This window comes from Schistocerca americana, chromosome 10 (genome assembly GCF_021461395.2).
Source record: "Schistocerca americana isolate TAMUIC-IGC-003095 chromosome 10, iqSchAmer2.1, whole genome shotgun sequence".
NCBI lineage: Eukaryota > Metazoa > Arthropoda > Insecta > Orthoptera > Acrididae > Schistocerca > Schistocerca americana.
The window spans coordinates 110,274,309-110,295,639 of record NC_060128.1 but is presented as its reverse complement, the minus strand read 5'-3'; the positions used below and the strand labels follow the sequence as shown (position 1 = coordinate 110,295,639).

The 21,331-nt window shown below is 45.0% G+C and overlaps 1 pseudogene; it reads left to right on the top strand.

Moving 5' to 3' along the window:
• The first annotated feature begins 754 nt into the window (after nt 1–754).
• LOC124552827 lies at nt 755–872 on the top strand (annotated as a pseudogene).
• Nucleotides 873–21,331: the final 20,459 nt, after the last annotated feature.

The window sequence follows — 21,331 nt, the reverse complement described above, 5'->3', positions numbered from 1 at the left end:
GCTACTCGACCGAATAATAGTGGCTTCGGTCAAGAATACCATCATAACGGCCGGGAGAGCGGTGTGCCGACCCCACGCCCCTCCTATCCGCATCCTCCACTGAGGATGACACGGTGGTCGGATGGTCCCGGTACGCCACTCGTGACCTGAAGACGGAGTGCTACTAGCAACTGGGTACAAAAGCCGAAATATCAAGTAGCCGTAGCAGCAGTGATAAAAGTTTTCGCTTTTAAACAAACCTTTTCAAGAGAGGAGTAATTTTTATTAGCAAAATTTGCATTAGTTCGAAACGTTGCGTTATGGTAGAGAATTGGAAAAGCAAACAGTGCTATACTGATATCAGTGCCAACAGAAAAGAGTTACAAACACGTGGCACAAGAACAGGTACAGCCAGGGGCGATTCTAGAAGTCGGTCAAGGGGAGGGGGGCTAATGGAGGGGGGGAGGGGGTTTGAGGGACTGGAATATCGCTTAAAAAAAGGAGAGCTTGGGTCCTCTACCGACAAATTGGTAACTGATTTGGAGTTCAAGGTAAAAAATGTGTTTTAATAAATAATAAGAAGCCTATTTTAAGGTAAAGGATATTTATTGGTTTAGGTAGTAAACTATTTTCCACTCTTATTTTTTTGTTAAAATGTGTTTGAAATACATTGTAACCTGTATCGCTACATAACTATTAAAAAAAAAGATAGAATCTGTTGGAGTAATATATTCGCTGATTTTTGAAGTAATTTTATCCAGTGTACTATGATACTGGCAATGGCCTTACCGCCGTGGATACACCGGTTCCCGTAAGATCACTGAAGTTAAGCGCCGTTGGGTGTGGCCGGCACCTGGATGGGTGACCATCTGGGCCGCCATGCGCTGTTGCCATTTTTCGGGGTGCACTCAGCCTCGTGATACCAATTGAGGAGCTACTCGACCGAATAGTAGCGGCTCCAGTCACAGAATACCATCATAACGACCGGGAGAGCGGTGTGCTGACCACACGCCCCTCCTATCTGCATCCTCAATTGAGGATGACACGGCGGTCGGATGGTCCCGATGGGCCACTTGTGGTCTGACGACGGAGTGCTGCTTTAATATAATACTCCATTGGGGGGGGGGGATATAGCGCCCATAGCCTCCCCCCCCCCTCCTTTGCCAGCTCTAATCCGGAAATATATTTATTTGCGAAGTAACGTAGCAATGAAAAAGGAAGTACAATGCTTCATTGGCTTTGAAAGGTAAAGATTTGTCTGTCACTCCTATGGATTAATAAGTGAGGCAGGAAATTGTGGTAACAGTAATAAATTAAAAACTTAACAAGAACTCATTCAAAGTACGCAATCAACAGAGAAAGTAGCTGACGTGCTACCTGGGTTTACGGAATACGCCTTTATCTGTTTGCAGCCCTTCAAAAAGGACAAATCAACACCAAAAACAGAAGTTTTGCAGCCTCAGTTTTCACACTTCAGCACTCACTACTTGTAATGCCCAAGTAGTGATACGACAGCGACTACAACTTGATTTCTGAGTAGGCTATAAATAAATTAGTATCAATAGGAGGATATGGACGATTTTTAGCAGCATTCAACAATTTATCACTTTTCGAGAAAAGTAGTGAACGGTAGACATTTACATACATTAATCCTTGTTCCACAGATCTTGAATACGACATTTCGTAATGATGTGGAACGTGTCACTTAAGTTTTCTGTACACAATTTAATTAATTAATTAATTAATTTTTTTAGTTACTACTTGATATCTAAGAATTCATCTATTGAGTAGAAGGAGTTGTCATTCAGAAATTCTTTTAATTTGCTTTTAAATGTTGGTTGGCTATCTGTCAGACCTTTAATACTATTTGGCAAATGACCAAAGATTTTTGTGGCAGCATAATTCACCCCTTTCTGCGCCAAAGTGAGATTTAATCCACAATAGTGAATATCATCCTTTCTTCTAGTGTTGTAGCTATACACTTCGCTGTTATTTTTGAATTGGTATGAGTTATTAATGACAAATTTCATAAGTGAATATATGTATTGCGAAGGTACTGTGAATATCCCGAGTTCCTTAGATTTTGATCCTGTGTGTCTTGAAATTTTTCAGTCTTTGTTCGATTTGTACGCTTATTACAGCGAATAATAGCTAGGAGCGAAAATCGGTTATCTGAGAAACTCGTTAATTTGAGCGGTTTGGTAGTCAGATCCAAATGAGGTTGAAAAAAAAAAAGATACAGCCGAAATCGGTTGTTTGAGTGATAACCGGGATCCCTAGTGGTCCTTCACCTGCCACATCGCGTCGTGCGTAGCTGCGCCGCGCTGGTGCGTGCGTGGGGCAGGCGCCTCACGCAACGGCCACGTGGCCAAGGTCACATCGACCGCCATTCAAGGGCACTAGGACACGTGGCGCCTCTCGTGGAAAGTTCCAGCCACGCTCGGGCTCTGAGCTGTTTATCCGGCCCACCGCTGTCCCTCCCTCATTCTCTCTCATTCTCTCTCTCTCTCTACCCTGCCACGTGCCGAATGTCGCGGCCAGAGCCGTATTTAGGGTGTATGACGGCCGTGTGCAGCAATTTGTTCCACACCCTCCGTTCCTACACTTCAGCACTGCTATTCGTTCACGGACTACCAAAAATGAAGATCCATATCATTAACTTCCATCCCAAATATTACTAAAGTACTTACATGACATACAACGCAAAGCACATGCGCAAATGAAATATTCAAAGATAATAAAACAATTACTACAGTTCAAAAGCGCCCTTTCCTTCAACAATTTCCACAGAAACATAGAATTTGGACGCAATATATGGTAAAAATATAAAGAAAATCATTACAATTTAATAACCTATACCAAAATTACTTCATTTAAATGTGAAATTTACTCAGACCCACATGCATCATACAAATCGATTTGATCTTTTCCAAAATACACCGACCTATGCTATTCAATCTGTATGTTGAGCAAGCAGTAAATGAAACAAAAACGAAAGTCCGGAGTAGGGATTAAAATCCATGGAGAAGAAATAAAAACTTTGGGGTTCGCTTATGACAATGTAATTCTGTCAGAGACAGCAAAGGACTCGGAAGAGCAGTTGAGATAATGGAATTTAGTCGAATCAAGTCGGGTGATGCCGAGGGAATTAGATGAGGAAATGAGTCACTTAAAGTAGTAAAGGAGTTTTGCTATTTGGGGAGCAAAATAACTGATGATGGTCGAAGTAGAGAGGGTATAAAATGTAGACTGGCAATGGCAAGGATAGCATTTCTGAAGAAGAAAAATTTGTTAACATCGAGTATAGATTTAAATGTGAGGAAGTCGTTTCTCAAAGTATTTGTATGGAGTGTAGCCATGTATGGAAGTGAAACGTGGACGATAAATAGTATAGACAAGAAGAGAATAGAAGCTTTCGAAATGTGGTGCTACAGAAGAATGCTGAAGATTAGATGGGTAGAGGTATTGAATAGAATTGGGGAGAAGAGGAGTTTGTGGCACAACTTGACTAGACGAAGGGATCAGTTGGTAGGGCATATTCTGATGCATCAAGGTATCACCAATTTAGTATTGGAGGGCAGCGTGGAGGGTAAAAATCGTAGAGGGAGACCAAGAGATGAATACACTAAACAGATTCAAAAGGATGTAGGTTGCAGTAAGTACTGGGAGATGAAGAAGCTTGCACAGGATAGAGTAGCATGGAGAGCTGCATCAAACCAGTCTCAGGACTGAAGACCACAACAACAACAACATTCGTTTACGGACTACCAAAAATGAAGCTGTGTAGTCATTAACTTCAATCCCAAACATTACTGAAGTACTTACATGACATACAACGCAAAGCACACGCGCAAATGAAATATTCAAAGAGAATAAAACAATTACTACAGTTCAAAAGCACCCTTTCCTTCAACAATTTCCACAGAAACATAAAATTTGGACGCAATATATGGTAAAAATATAAAAAAATCCTTACAGTTTAATAGCCTATACCAAAATTACTTCATTTAAATGTGAAATTTACTCATTCGCACATGCATCATACAATACGATTTGAATGATCTTTTGCAAAATATACCGACCTTAGAGAAATCAGTTTTGTATTTGCGACTTCATTTATCAGTTCCTGAAAATCCAGACTGACTGTCTTGCCTGATTCTACGGCTAGTAATCCAAGATTGATCACTCGTTCTTGATTTTCTGTCGTCCGTAGGTAGTCCTTAATCTGTTTTAAAGCAGAAAAGGACCTTCCAGCTGAACAGTTTGTTGCTGGAGCACAGTTGTAAATCTTGACTGCTGCGTTAACATTTGCATGGGCATCACCAATTTTTTTGAAACCAACATTCTACAGACAAATGTAAGAGAGGACATCTTGTCACAACCACAGACAACAGACAACTTTGAAACTTATACATTCTTCACCAAAGTTGTTCTCTGTGTGAGCATTATAAATGGCTTTAAGTTTCTCTGCAGCATCATAAATTTGAACAGATCGCAGTCTGGTGATACCTGACAGAAATGAAAATCTTAAGTTATATTATCTGGAGATATTAGCTCTGTTCTGGAACTCACCCTCAAATTTTATTCTTCTCCAGATTTCAACGCAATCTGATCCCGTTTCTTCTTCAGTACATTTGTGTTAGTCTTCTGGGGCAGATAATTTATCAAAGAATCTCTTGCGTTTAATTTCACGTTTCCGTTTTTGTATCTCAGCAGCTGAAGGAGGTGCAACAGATTGGGTCAAATGGCTCTGAGCACCATGGGACTTAACATCTGTGGTCATCAGTCCCGTAGAACTTAGAACTACTTAAACCTAACTAACCTAAGGATATCACACACATCCATGCTCGAGGCAGGATTCGAACCTGCGACCATAGCGGTCACGCGGTTTCAGATTGAAGCGCCTAGAATCGCACGGCCACACCGGCCGGCTGGAACAGATTCCGAACTCTTGATCTCTAGAAGTTTCTTTTCTGTGGAATCTTTGTGAATTGAAAAAGATACCTGAAGCTCAGCTAAAAACATTACAAGAGAGTCATACATTTTATTTATTTTTTTATTTACACTCCGTAGGACCAAACTGAGGAGCAAATCTCCAAGGTCATGGAACGTGTCAGCACATAAAATTACAACATAAAAGTAATAACAGATAAAAATACGTGATTATGAAGCAGAAAAAAGTCAGTCCGTAAGTACAAGTAAAGGCAATCAACAACACAACAAGAACCAGCTCAATTTTTCAAGGAACTCGTCGACATAATAGAAGGAGTGACCCATGCGGGCGCTCTTCAGTTTCGGTTTGAAAGCGCGGATCACTGCAAAGATTTTCGAGTTCGAGTGGCAGCTTATTGAAAGTGGATGCAGCAGTATACTGCCCACTAGAGATGGGCAAGCTGAAACACGTAATTGTTTCGAAACAAATGAAAAAGTACAATGTAATGTTCCGATACGCTGTTTCGAAACAGTGAAACAGTTTGTGTTTTGTATTCTAATAAACCTACACATTTTATCAGCTTGAATGTCTACAGTATAAGTGTGTCCATATAAACACAAATGAGGTGCGAGAGCGCTAATCATGTCGCAGAAAGTATGAAACTCTCACTTAGGCGTCTTGGCAGTTTCGTATTTCCTGCAGCAAATGCGCTGCTTTCTTGTCGTGTGACTTTCATACTTTCCAGTTGGCTGAGGACAGCCATAGTTGAAGACTATCCTGCTAATTTCCATCTACACAAAGGGAATCATTGTGGATAAATGGCACAGTGACTATAGACTCACAAATAACGCCAAATAATTCGAATAAATAACAAAATACAACAGAAAATTTTTTTGTCTTTCAAGGTGTTTCGAACCGTTACTATAAAGTCACCATGCTTCCCAGCCCTTCCCGTACACCATTACACTATCAGTGATTTGTCAAACAGATTGCTTGCAATTATACCTACATCAAATTTATGTATATGTCTAATAACTTTCACTCTATGCCTTTTTTTTATTCAAAATGTTGTAGGCTTACTTGCGTTTCTTAATATGGTTACTGTACATGAACAGAGAAGCGTATGTTATAAAAAAAGTGTAATTTAACTGAATGATTTTCACATATTTATTATTTTGAGTGTGAATACTATGCGTTGTTTTATTGTTTGGTTAGTGTTTATAAAGCAGATGTTACGTCATTTCGAAACAGGACAGTCAGCTAGAAACGAAGCTTTATTTTCGGATATCTTAAGCTTCATGCTATTGCTTGTCAAAAAGATTTCGACACTCTTGAAAGAGTTTCATGAAGTGGTATGTTGTGTTTCAGTACCTGTGCCGAGCCCGAATCTCGTCCGACACAGAGTGGAATGAAACATCACTGTTTCGATACAATTAGTCCGTTCCAGCCACAGGTGGACTGAAACAGCCTTATTTTGAAACAACGATACAGTTTCTGTGTCTGGCTCGAGATCGAATCTGGTCCGAGACAGGGGCGGAATGAAACACCAATGTTTCGGAACAGTGAACCACAGCCGTTCCGAAACACTGAAACAGTTCCACGTATCGATACACTGTATCGAAACATGGAAACAGTGGCCAAGTCTACTGCACACCTTTGTGCACAAGAGTTAAGGAAGTCCGATCCAAATACAGGTTCGATTTCTACCAAGTATTAACTGAGTGAAAACTGCTTGTTCTTGGGAATAAGCTAATATTGTTCACAAGAAATGACAGTAAGGAATATGTATATTGAGAGGCCAATGTCAGAATACCCAGACTAGTGAACAGGGGTGAACAAGAAGTTCGTGAACTTACACCTCTTACTGCCAGAACCGCCCGTTTCTGAGCCAAAAATATCCTTTCAGAATGGATGGAGTTACTCCAAAATATAACACTATGCGACATATGCGAACGAAAATCAGCAAAGTAGACTAATTTTCGTGTCGAACGATCACTCATTTCAGATACCGTTCGAATAGCAAAAATGGCAGCATTAAGTCTTTGAACAAGATCCTGAACGTGGGCTTTCCACGACAGTTGAACACCTAGAACTTTGAACTGTTCAGTTTCACTAATCATATGCCCATTCCTTGAAAGTAAAACGTCAGGTTTTGTTAAATTGTGTATTAGAAAATGTAGAAACTGAGTCTTACTGTGATTTAGGGTTGGTTTATTTTCTACAAGCCATGAACTTAGGTCATGAACTGCACTACTTGAAACTGAGCCAATGTTGCACACAACATCCTTTACTACCAAGCTAGCGTCATCAGCAAACAGAAATTTTTAGAGTTACCTGTCTTTGAAGAAGATCCTGAACGTGGGCTTTCCACGACAGTTGAAAACCTAGAACTTTGAACTGTTCAGTTTCACTAATCATATGCCCATTCCTTGAAATTAAAACGTCAGGTTTTGTTAAATTGTGTGTTAGAAAATGTAGAAACTGAGTCTTACTGTGATTTAGGGTTAGTTTATTTTCTACAAGCCATGAACTTAGGTCATGATCTGCACTACTTGAAACTGAGCCAATGTTGCACACAACATCCTTTACTACCAAGCTAGCGACATCAGCAAACAGAAATTTTTAGAGTTACCTGTCTTTGAACAAGATCCTGAACGTGGGCTTTCCACGACAGTTGAACACCTAGAACTTTGAACTGTTCAGTTTCACTAATCATATGCCCATTCCTTGAAATTAAAACGTCAGGTTTTGTTAAATTGTGTGTTAGAAAATGTAGAAACTGAGTCTTACTGTGATTTAGGGTTAGTTTATTTTCTACAAGCCATGAACTTAGGTCATGATCTGCACTACTTGAAACTGAGCCAATGTTGCACACAACATCCTTTACTACCAAGCTAGCGACATCAGCAAACAGAAATTTTTAGAGTTACCTGTCTTTGAACAAGATCCTGAACGTGGGCTTTCCACGACAGTTGAACACCTAGAACTTTGAACTGTTCAGTTTCACTAATCATATGCCCATTCCTTGAAATTAAAACGTCAGGTTTTGTTAAATTGTGTGTTAGAAAATGTAGAAACTGAGTCTTACTGTGATTTAGGGTTAGTTTATTTTCTACAAGCCATGAACTTAGGTCATGAACTGCACTACTTGAAACTGAGCCAATGTTGCACACAACATCCTTTACTACCAAGCTAGGGTCATCAGCAAACAGAAATATTTTAGAGTTACCCGTAATACTAGAGGGCATATCACTTATGTAAATAAGGAACTGGAGCGGCCCCAACGCTGATCCCTGGGGCACCCCCCACTTGACAGTACCCCACTCAGACCCCACATTACAGACGTTATCAACACTATGAATAAATGACCTTTTGCTGTCTGTTGCTAAAGTAGGAGGTGAACCAGTTGTGAGCTACTCCCCATATTCCGTAATGGTCTAACTTCTGTAACAATATTTTGTGATCGACACAATCAAACGCCTTAGTTAAATAAAAAAAATACGCCTAGCGTTCGAAACCTTTTGTTTAACTCATCAAGTACCTCACACAGAAAAGGGAATACAACATTTTCAGTTGTTACACGACTTCTAAAGCCGAACTGTATATTTGATAGCAAATCGTGTGCTATAAAATGATCAATTATCCTTCAATAAAGAGAAATAGGTCTAAAATTATCTGCATTACCCCTTTCTCCCTTCTTATAAAGTGGTTGTTCTACTGAGTACTTTAATCGTTCAGAAAACTGACTATTCCTAAAAGAAAAGTTACAAATATGGCTAAATACAGGGCTAACATGTGCAGCACAGTAGTTTAATATTTTGCTAGGCACTCCATCATAACAATGAGAGTCCTTAGTCTTCAGCGATTTACTTATTAACTCAATCTCCCTCTTGTATGTATCACAGAGGTGTATTGCAGACATCAAACGTGTAAAGGCATTTGCGAACAAAGTTATGATTCCAGAATGAGATTTTCACTCTGCAGCGGAGTGTGCGCTGTTATGAAACTTCCTGGCAGATTAAAACTGTGTGCCCGCCCGAGACTCGAACTCGGGACCTTTGCCTTTCGCGGGCAAGTGCTCTATCATCTGAGCTACCCAAGCACGACTGACGCCCCGTCCTCACAGTTTTGCTTCTGCCAGTACCTCGTCTCCTACCTTCCAAACTTAACAGAAGCTCTCCTGCGAACCTTGCAGAACTAGCACTCCTGAAAGAAAGGATATTGCGGAGACATGGCTTAGCCACAGCCTGGGGGAGGTTTCTAGAATGTGAGGACGGGGCGTGAGTCGTGCTTCGGTAGCTCAGACGGTAGACCACTTGCCCGCGAAAGGCAAAGGTTCCGAGTTCGAGTCTCGGTCGGGTACACAGTTTTAATCTGCCAGGAAGTTTCATATCATCGCACACTCCACTGCAGAGTGAAAATCTCATTCCGGAAACATCCCCCAGGCTGTGGCTAAGCCATGTCTCCGCAGTATCCTTTCTTTCAGGAGTGCTAGTTCTGCAAGGTTCGCAGGAGAGCTTTTGTAAAGTTTGGAAGATAGGAGACGAGATACTAGCAGAAGTAAAGCTGTGAGTACCGGGCGTGAGTCGTGCTGCGGTAGTTCAGATGGTAGAGCACTTGCCCGCGAAAGGCAAAGGTCCCGAGTTCGAGTGTCGGTCGGGCACACAGTTTTAATCTGCCAAGAAGTTTCAAAGTTATGATTCGCTGTAGAAACTAATTTTTTTATTAATTCACCAGCAATGCCCAGAAAATCATTGTTAAATTATATGATTTATCAGTAATAGAAATATTTTTACTGTGATCTGACTTTATATCGTCGACCTTGTGCTACTGACCAGACACTTCACAACTGACCATATGGTTTTAAGTTTATCCTGTGAATTAACTGTTCTATTTTCATACCACATACTCTTTGTCTTCCTAATAACATTTTTAGGAAGGAAAAGAGTATGTGGTATGCAAATACATGTCATGTCAAGATCCTCAGCATCTTTGTGAAATTGTTGCAGAATAAAACCGCACACTGATGTCATGAGAGCTACCTCGATACAACTGAACTTGCTTAGAAGGCATTCAGCTTCACTTCCAACTCTACTACTCTCATCCTCTGAAACTGTTCTTAACCCAGAAAACGCTGCTTTCAAAAAAAAAAAAATGGTTCAAATGGCTCTGAGCACTATGGGACTTAACATCGATGGTCATCAGTCCCCTAGAACTTAGAACTACTTAAACCTAACTAACCTAAGGACAGCACACAACACCCGGCCATCACGAGGCAGAGAAAATCCCTGACCCCGCCGGGAATCGAACCCGGGAACCCGGGCGTGGGAAGCGAGAACGCTACCGCACGACCACGAGATGCGGGCACTGCTTTCAAATCTGCATTCTCTCTACAAGCATTCTCAAGTGCACAGCATGGTGTTGTAGACAATGATTTCCTTCTCATACCAGGAGAATCAAAACATGGTTCCTAGATGGACCATCTGCCTATAGAATCTGTAAAGAAGTTTATAAACCGTGTATTAACTCAAAAAACCCGTGCTGCAGCTGTACAACATTGCACAGCTCGTCAACCAGCTAGATTCAGCGAGTGAGCCTAATATGGAATGAAGAAAATTTCTGAGTTTCGTTCTTTGAGTCTTGTTTGCTAACCGGAATACGGACCTGACATGTTGGCTGCGTTATTATATGACGGACCTCTACAGTTGTCAAATGTCAGTCCATGTAGTTCTAAAGAACTCAAAACGGCTTCAGACAGCATCTGTTCATTATAGGATATATCCGGTGAAGAATCTACTATGACTGAAAAACATTATAGCAAATCATTACATACACTACTGGCCATTAAAATTGCTACACCACGAAAATGACGTGCTACAGACGCGAAATTTAACCGACAGGAAGAAGATGCTGTGATACGCAAATGATTAGCTTTTCAGAGCATTCATACAAGGTTGGCGCCGGTGGCGACACCTATAACGTGATGACATGAGGAAAGTTTCCAACTGATTTCTCATACACAAACAGCAGTTGACCGGCGTTGCCTGGTGAAACGTTGTTGTGATGCCTCGTGTAAGGAGGAGAAATGATTACCATCACGTTTACGACTTTGATAAATGTCGGATAGTAGCCTATCGCGATTGCGGCTTATCGTATCGCGACATTGCTGCTCGCGTTGGTCGAGATCCAACGACTGTTAGCAGAACGTGGAATCGGTTGTTTCAGGAGGGTAATACGGAACGCCGTGCTGGATCCGAACGGCCTCGTATCACTAGCAGTCGAGATGACAGGCATCTTATCCGCACGGCTATAACGGATCGTGCAGCCACGTCTCGATCCATGAGTCAACAGACGTGGACGTTTGTAAGACGACAACCATCTGCACGAACAGTTCGACGGCGTTTGAAGCAGCATGGACTATCAGCTCGGAGACCACAGCTGCGGTTACCCTTGACGTTGGATCACAGACAGGAGCGCCTGCGATGGTATACTCAACAACGAACCTGGCTTCACGAATGGCAAAACGTAATTTTTTCGGATGAATCCAGTTTCTGTTTACAGCATCATGCTGCTCGCATCCGTGTTTGGCGACATCGCGGTGAACGCACATTGGAAGCGTGTATTCGTCATCGCCATACTGGCGTATCATTCGGCGTGATGGCATGGGGTGCCATTGGTTACACGTCTCGGCCACCTCTTGTTCGCATTGACGGCACTTTGAACAGTGGACGTTACATTTCAGATGTGTTACGAACCGTGGCTCTACCCTTCATTCGATCCCTGCGAAACCCTACATTTCAGCAGCATAATGGACGACCGCATGTTGCAGGTCCTGTACGGTCCTTTCTGGATACAGAAAATGTTCGACTGCTGCCTTGGCCAGCACATTCTCCAGGTCTCTCACCAATTGAAAACGTCTGGTCAATGGTGGCCGAGCAACTGGCTCTTCACAATACGCTAGTCACTACTCTTGATGAACTGTGGCATCGTGTCGAAGCTGCATGGGCAGCTGTACCTGTACACGGCATCGAAGCCCTGTTTGGCTCAATGCCCAGGCGTATCTAGGCCGTTATTACGGCCAGAGGTTGTTGTTCTGGGTACTGATTTCTCAGGATCTATGCACCCAAATTGCGTGAAAATGTAATCACATGTTAGTTCTAGTATAATATATTTGTCCAATGAATACCCGTTTATCATCTGCATTTCTTCTTGGTGTAGCAATTTTAATGGCCAGCAGTGTATATTGTAAGTCACTGACTTTACCATAAGACTTATAAAGTGTTCATAAGTTGCTGGTGACAAGTATGAAGTAAATCCTCTTCGCCGGCCAGAGTGGCCGAGCGGTTCTAGGCGCTACAGCCTGGAACCGCGCCACCGCTAAGGTTGCAGGTTCGAATCCCGCCTCGGGCATGGATGTGTGTGATGGCTTTAGGTTAGTTAGTTTTAAGTAGTTCTAAGTTCTAGGGGAGGACGCTCTCGGGCGCCACTAAAATTAAAACAGAAGACAAAGCCATACAAACTGAATTTCCAACAATGGACATAGGAATACAAACTAATCTCCCCCTCATGGCCGAAACTCTCTCCTCTGGAAGCCGGGGAACAAAGCCGAAATTACACCAACAACGGCAAGGGCATCCTGTGGCTGTGGCAACTACTAAAGACGATCACATAAACAAACAACCTATTCAAGAAAACATAGGGACAAGCTCAAGCACGAGCCCCACTATACAAAGCACATCAATAGTGGGACTACCACCGGTCGATCCGGTAAGTGTGCACCCCAACTTGGAGTAAACCATGCAACTATCTAGACTGGAGTAGCCGGCTACCCTGACCACTGCCTTACGACATGTGGTCCGTGTAGGACATGAAGACGGCAGGAAGATAGCCTTCTCGGTTATGGAGGCTGTTGACAGAATCCAGGTAAAATGAGTGAATCTCCCCACCGACTTCGGAGCAACACTCATAACAGCAGATTCGTAATGCAGGTGCTCCGAAGGGAGGTGGAGGAGAGGAGACTAGATGTACTCTGTCTACAGGAGCCATACTCCCTGGCTGGGAAAATAGCTTTTGCTGCCGCAAGCTGGCAAATAGTCAGCAGAGGGAATGACCCGAAGGCGGCGATTATAATCACAAACTTTTGAGAGTCACCACACTCTCACAGTTTACAACTAGCCACTGTAACGTCGTGGAGCTGCAATCCCCTATGGGAATCATTACTGTCATAAACATGTATTTCCAGTATGGTGATAACCTAGTGAGAGTTACCACGGCGTTGCGGGGAAGAAAAGTTGTAATAACAGCCGACATTAATGCTAAATCCCCCCTGTGGTACAGTGGCACAAGAGATGCAAATGGTGAAAAAGTCGAGGAACTCATTATGGGATCACAACTTGTGGTAGCCAACAGACCTGGCAATCCTCCTACCTACGCTGCAGGAGGAGGACAGGGCACAAATATTGATGTCACTCTTGTAACACCAAACACAGCCAATAATATTCAAAACTGGAGAGTTACAGATAACGCCACCACAAGCGACCACAATTTGATAACTTTCACCTTAGGAGAAAGAGAGTGCCGCTGGGCCACGGGGTGGGAAGTACAACTAAATTACAGAAGAGCCGACTGGGAACGCCTAGCGAGGGAGTGTGACATTCCTCCATCACCGGAAGGTGACATGCATCTGGACATGGACATAGACCAGAGAGTGGAGGAACTGGTGAATGCAGTGACAAGAGCGGTGAGGGCAGCCGTACCAACAAGGAGGAGGGCCATGGCGGCCTCTCCGTCACCATGGTCTGCTGAACTAGGAGAACTGCGTCAGTCTGTCAGAAGGCTGAGGAGGCACTACCAGCGCAGTGTCATCTGGCAGGAACGACAAAGGTGGCAGATGCTATATAGGGAGGAAAAGCGGAGGTTCCAAAAGGAACTGCGCGAAGTTAGGATGAGAAGCTGGGAAAACTTTGTGCTCAACCAGCTAGTCACGGACCCATGGGGGCTTCCATATAAGTTGGTGAGGGAAAAAATCCGCTCTCCTCTGGAGCTATCAACAGTCAGGTACGGGAACAGGATGACGGAGTCCTGGCAGGAGACTGCGGGGGTTCTCCTCCGGTCCCTGTTGCCTGACGATAATGTGGATGGGGAGACAGAGGGGCAGAAGCAACTCAGAGATGAAGACCAAGAAGAATACATTAATGAGACGGCTGTCTACCCCTTCTCAGAGAGGAGGTAGCAACCCATATAAGATCACTGCAAAGAGGAAAAGCACGTGCGCCAGACAGCATTGTGGCGGAGGTGGTGCAGTTTCTGGCGCCTCAGCTGACTGCGCCACTTACACATCTATACAACGAACGCCATAGACAAAGAAAGTTCCCAAAGAAATGGAAAATGGCAAATGTAGTCATTATAAAGAAAGGACCAGACAAGGACCCCGCAGAAGTGAAATCATACAGGCCGATTTGCTTGCTGGATTTATTCGGTAAAATACTGGAGAAATTGCTGGCTGACAGATTGGCAGCACACCGAGTGCTGTGCGGGATGAGCAACCCAGGCAGTTCGGGTTCAGGCCGGGGCAGTCGGCATCTGATGCAATCGCCGTGGCGGACGAGGTCTGCGACTCGACCCCGCGCAAATACGTGGTTGGCATCATGGTTGACATCAGTGGCGCCTTCGACAACCTGTGGTGGCCTTCGCTCTTCTCCTGCTTGCGGGAGAAAGAGTGTCCAGGGCCGCTATACGGTTGCCTGAGGAGCTATTGCAAGGATCGGGAGGTCTGGCTATCATCCCCTAGCGAAAGAGTTGGAAAGACAATCACTGAAGAAGGATGTCCCCAAGGTTCCGTCTTAGGACCCCTCTTCTGGGACATCCATATGGAGCCTTTATTAGATAGACTACAACAAAGTGATGAGGTGCTAGAGGTGATAGCCTACGCGGATGACCTCCTCCTGTTGGTTGGCGGCCGTAGCCGCGAAGACATTGAACCGAAAATAGAAACAGCTTTAGACAAACTCCAACAGTGGTGCCATACGACTAAAATGACGATATCGCCCAGCAAATCCACTTACCTGTTGCTAAAAGGACATCTTATCAGAAATCCGACTGTCAGAATAGACGGTTCACCAGTTCTCCGACGACGTGAGACACGCTATCTAGGAGTTGTCATTAATGAGAGGTGGAGTTTCGGAAAACACATTGATACCGTTACCCAGAGAGCTCTTCAGATATTAAATAACCTCATTTCAATAGGCCATAAAAGATTCCATCTCCCTCCACATCTAATTAGACTCTATCATAATAGTATCCTAACCTCAGTTGTGGGTTACGGCTCGCGAGTCTGCGCGCACAGGCTCACGAGGGTTGTGCCCGCCATGGCAGTGAGAAGGGTCCAGAGAAGCATGGTATTAAGAGCTGTGGGAGCCTACAGAACATCTACAGGGGGGGGGGCCCTATTAGTCATAATGGGGCTCTGCCCTCTGGACATAAAGATAAGAGAACAGGCGGCTTGGTACTGGGCCAAGAAGGGAAACTATGAGAAGATTACTGATATTATGGGTACTAGAGTGGGGGATAAAAGAGAGATAAGGAAAAGAGGGGAGGAGCTCTGGCAGGAGTCTTGGGAGGTAGAAGAGGCTGGACGCAGAACTTTCCAGTTTATACCTGATGTAAGGGAACGTCTGGAATTGAAATACTTTGTGCCAACACGAGGTTTGATACACTTTCTCACTGGCCATGGACCCTACCCGACGTACTTATGCCGATTTGGGAAGAGGGCTACACCAGTGTGTGACTGTGGCGATCCGGAGGGTACACCCGAACATGTAGTTTACGAATGTCCCCTCTTCAATGATGTCGCAAACACACTACGAGACAGAATACCCAACTATGACACATATCAACTACTCAGACGAGAGGAAACTTTTCAGACCTTAAACACATTGGCTATCGAGGTATCTCGAAAAGTTCTAACTGAATACTTAAGAGAGATACACTAAATAATAACGACAATAACCACCGATTGCGTCAAGAGCCCCGTTCCCATGCCGCCTGTGCGTGGACCGGCCGACTTCATCTCAGCTGGAATCCGCCACGTGCAGGACTAGGGGGAGTAGGGATCAACACCACCGATTGTGACACACACCCGATATGACGTAGGATGAGTTAGTTTGTAGGACTTAGTTATAGGAAGTTACGATAGGGACTGCAGCGAATTTAACATCGAGGCCTGCCCAGTGCCAGGGGCATTATCTTCGGGATTAGCTCGAAGAGCAAGGCATATTAAAGTAGGTTTATATCTTTCACTGGCACACATGTGACGCTGCAGAATATATATAAATTAGTTATAGGAATCAGGTATAAACAGTAGATGTTAGATAACTAATGAATTAAGGTAGTGGGTTAACTTTTATAATTATAATGGTTTTTAACCGGGGGACTGCTGGGGAGTGTCAAAGACGACCTGGGGTTACGAAAACCAGGGATTTACAATATACCTTGTCAATGTGGCATGTCCTACATTGGCCAGACGACAAGAACGGTGGAGATCAGGTGCAAAGAACATCAGAGGCACACTAGATTAAGACAGGTGACTAAGTCAGCCATTGCTGAACACTGTCTAGAACCAGATCATGCCATGAAGTATGAGGATACCAAGATTCTAGCACAAACACCCAGATTTTGGGACAGTGTTATAAGAGAATCGTTTGAGATTAAAATGGCTGACGATCTTATGAATCGTGACACAGGGTACCAGCTAAGCAGAGCCTGGGATCCGGCTCTGGAATTGTTAAAGGAGCAACGGGGCCAGCTGCAACACTACACAAGCAGAAGAACCAGAGACATGGAGATGGTAAACGAGCCCCTGACGGACTTCCAGGAGCACCAGACCGAAGATGGAACACCCAGAAGTGGGACTGGTGGGCGCGGACCGCAGAGGGAACATCCAGAGCCGCAGCAGACGAAAAACGGAGCGGCAATGCTCCAACAGGTCGTGGTGAGCGGGCGCGGACCGCAGGGGGAACGCCTGGTACCCCAGACCGTAGATGAAACCCCCAGGAGCGGGTTTGGTGGGCGCGGACCGCAGAGGGAACACCTAGAACCGCAGCGGATGGAAAACGGAGCAGCAACGCTCCAGCAGGTCACAGGGAATGGGCGCGGACCACAGAGGAAGCGCCTGCAGCCGTTGGTGGAGGGGGAAGGCCATAGGCATAAATACTGGACCAGGTCCACTCGAGGAGCAGTCTCAGGTCGCACCTGATGAAGGTCTCGAGCTACGTGACCGAAATATCGTGCAAGTACGACGCTGATATCCGGCAGAACACCCGACAACCCAAGATGTCATTAGATCGCCGGGAAAGCCTGAAGAGTTACATAATGGTTTTTTCTAATAAAGAATTTAAAAAAAAAAAGTTCTAGGGGACTGATGACGTCAGAAGTGAAGTCCCACAGAGCTCAGAGCCATATGCCAAATCCTCTTCTAGAATTAAAATCCTTGCTGTATGCTCAACCAAAAAAGAACCGCACATTACAGTTAATTCCAGACATATCATGAAATCTCCGTTTTCGACAGAGCCTAACAACTCTCTGTCTCATCGAAATGCTAGACCCCCAGAAGCTAGATTCTTAGCTAAAGAAACAACTCTTCTTAGCACATTTCTGCAATATGTATCTTGATGTTCACGCTGGGTAAGCAGCCATTAGTAGTAGGGTAAAGCCAATATGAGTATATTTTGTCAGCGCAGGCTGCACAAATCAGGGACAAGCATACATTCACGATTCACTTGTGACACCCTTGGCATTAATTGATTTATGACTGCCTTCAATCGTTCTGAGAAACTCTTTGATCTCGCCGATGGCCTTCCTCTCTGGTCAACAAAAAAAATCCTTTACACTACATCCCCTCCCCTCGATTTATGATCTCCTCCCATCCTACTTACCTTCAATGAGTATATTGAGAAAGCAGTAAAGGAAACAAAAGACAAATTTGGAGTAGTAATTAAAATCCGTGATAAATATAAAAAAACTCTGAAGTTTGCCAGTGACATTGTAATTCTGTCAGAGACAGCAAAGGACCTGGAAGAGCAGTTGAACGCAATGGACAGCATGTTGAAAGGAGGATTGAGATGAACATCAAGAAATGTAAAACGAGGCTAATGGAATGCGGCGTAATTAAATCAGATGATGCTGAGGGAATTAGATTAGGAAATAAGATACTTAAAGTAGTAGATGACTTGTGGTATTTGGGGAGCAAAATAACTGATGATGGTCGAAGTAGATGATGATGATGATGATGTTTGGTTTGTGGGGTGCTCAACTGCACAGTTATCAGTGCCCATACATATTCCCAACCTTTACTCAGTCCAGTCTCGCTACTTTCATGAATGATGGTGAAACGATGAGAACAACACAAACACCCAGTCATCTCGAGGCAGATGAAAATCCCTGGCCCAGCCGGGAATCGACCCCGGGACCCCATGGTCGGGTAGGGAGAACGCGACCGCAAGACCACGAGCTGTGGACATGGAAGAAAGGATATAAAATGTAGACAGGCAATGGCAAGGAAAGCATTTCTGAAGAAGAGAAATTTATTAACATCGAGTATAGATTTAAACTTCAGGAAGTCGTTCCTCAAAGTATTTCTGTGGAGTGTAGGCACGTATGGGAGTGAAACATGGAGAATAAATAATTTACATAAGAATAGAGTAGAAGCTTTCGAAATGTGGTGCTACAGAAGAATGGTGAAGATTAGAAGGGTAGATCACGTAACTGATTAGGAGGTACTGAATAGAATTTGGGAGAAGAGGAATTTGTGGCACAACTTGACTAGAACAAAGGATCGGTTGGTAGGGCACGTTCTGAGGCATCAAAGGCTCACTAATTTATTATTAGAGGGAAGCACTTAGGGTAAAAATCGTAGAGGGTGACGAAGAGATGAATGTGCTAAGCAGATTCAGAAGGATGTTGGTTGCAATAGTTACTCAGAGATGGGAAGCTTGCACAGGATACAGTAGCATGGAGAGCAGCGTCAAATGAGTCTCTAGACTGAAAACAACAACAACCATCGTTCTGTGAAACACTTTGATCTTGGTGATGGCCTCCCTCCATGCATCGCTTACAGTACATTTGCGCTACTACCACATCCCCTCCCCTTGATTCGTGACAAACCTTCTGTGGTGTCACGGCCAGACACCACACTTGCTAGGTGGTAGCCTTTAAATCGGCCGCGGTCCGTTAGTATACGTCGGACCCGCGTGTCGCCACTATCAGTGATTGCAGACCGAGCGCCGCCACACGGCAGGTCTAGAGAGACTCCCTAGCACTCGCCCCAGTTGTACAGCCGACTTTGCTAGCGATGGTACACTGTCTACATACGCTCTCAATTGCCGAGGCGATAGTTAGCATAGCCTTCAGCTACGTCATTTGCTAAACCTAGCAAAGCGCCATTACCAGTTACTATTGATACTGAATCATGTACAGTCAAGAGCGACACTCATCATTAATGGATTAAAGTTAAGTATTCCACCAGCTACGTCCGTTTTTCTAAAGTCTAATTTCCTTGCCCTGTTCCAGACCTCACGCCAGCCTGCGTGAGCTGAAACGCGTGCCTTTCGGCTTCCTCTATTAATACGGTGTTGGCTCTCCTGCCAACCTACAACACCTTCCTTCTGAGGAATCTTCACCATTTACTCGATCCCCATCCTCCCTCGCTCCTTGCACAACTTACAGTTCAATTGTGCTATTCAGAAATCTTCTCGACAGCTCGTTTTGACCTATTGTTCTGTTTTTGCAGCTTTCCTCCTTGCACGATTTACAACTCAGTTGTGATATTAATATCCAAACGGTTTTTTTGTATCATCCCCACCCCCTTCTGGACGCGCTTTTAAACAATTTGATCGTATCTTCAAAACGCACACACGCCATCTGCTGAACTGCGCCACATGCCGGTGCCCACCGCAGCTGAGAGACATTCACACGCTGTCCACTGGAAGTCGCTGCACGCCCGGGCTCTCGACATCGCTCTGCGTGGAACCGCCAGCCACCTATCGTTAAGCGCACACCTGGTATTAGCATACTGACCGTACAGAGTCTGTAGATCAATACTGAAATTGCATGGTGCCTACTGAGCTCCCAGAGAGCTCCGCTGCCCGCGACAGTGGATCCAGATACACTACTGGCCATTAAAATTGCTACACCAAGAAGAAATGCAGATGATAAACGGGTTTTCATTGGACAAATATACACTCCTGGAAATGGAAAAAAGAACACATTGGCACCGGTGTGTCAGACCCACCATACTTGCTCCGGACACCGCGAGAGGGCTGTACAGCAATGATCACACGCACGGCACAGCGGACACACCAGGGACCGCGGTGTTGGCCGTCGAATGGCGCTATCTGCGCAGCATTTGTGCACCGCCGCCGTCAGTGTCAGCCAGTTTGCCGAGGCATACGGAGCTCCATCGCAGTCTTTAACACTGGTAGCATGCCGCGACAGCGTGGACGTGAACCGTATGTGCAGTTGACGGACTTTGAGCGAGGGCGTATAGTGGGCATGCGGGAGGCCGGGTGGACGTACCGCCGAATTGCTCAACACGTGGGGCGTGAGGTCTCCACAGTACATCGATGTTGTCGCCAGTGGTCGGCGGAAGGTGCACGTGCCCGTCGACCTGGGACCGGACCGCAGCGACGCACGGATGCACGCCAAGACCTTAGGATCCTACGCAGTGCCGTAGGGGACCGCACCGCCACTTCCCAGCAAATTAGGGACACTGTTGCTCCTGGGGTATTGGCGAGGACCATTCGCAACCGTCTCCATGAAGCTGGGCTACGGTCCCGCACACCGTTAGGCCGTCTTCCGCTCACGCCCCAACATCGTGCAGCCCGCCTCCAGTGGTGTCGCGACAGGCGTGAATGGAGGGACGAATGGAGACGTGTCGTCTTCAGCGATGAGAGTCGCTTCTGCCTTGGTGCCAATGATGGTCGTATGCGTGTTTGGCGCCGTGCAGGTGAGCGCCACAATCAGGACTGCATACGACCGAGGCACACAGGGCCAACACCCGGCATCATGGTGTTGGGAGCGATCTCCTACACTGGCCGTACACCACTGGTGATCGTCGAGGGGACACTGAATAGTGTACGGTACATCCAAACCGTCATCGAACCCATCGTTCTACCATTCCTAGACCGGCAAGGGAACTTGCTTTTCCAACAGGACAATGCACGTCGGCATGTATCCCGTGCCACCCAACGTGCTCTAGAAGGTGTAAGTCAACTACCCTGGCCAGCAAGATCTCCGGATCTGTCCCCCATCGAGCATGTTTGGGACTGGATGAAGCGTCGTCTCACGCGGTCTGCACGTCCAGCACGAACGCTGGTCCAACTGAGGCCCCAGGTGGAAATGGCATGGCAAGCCGTTCCACAGGAC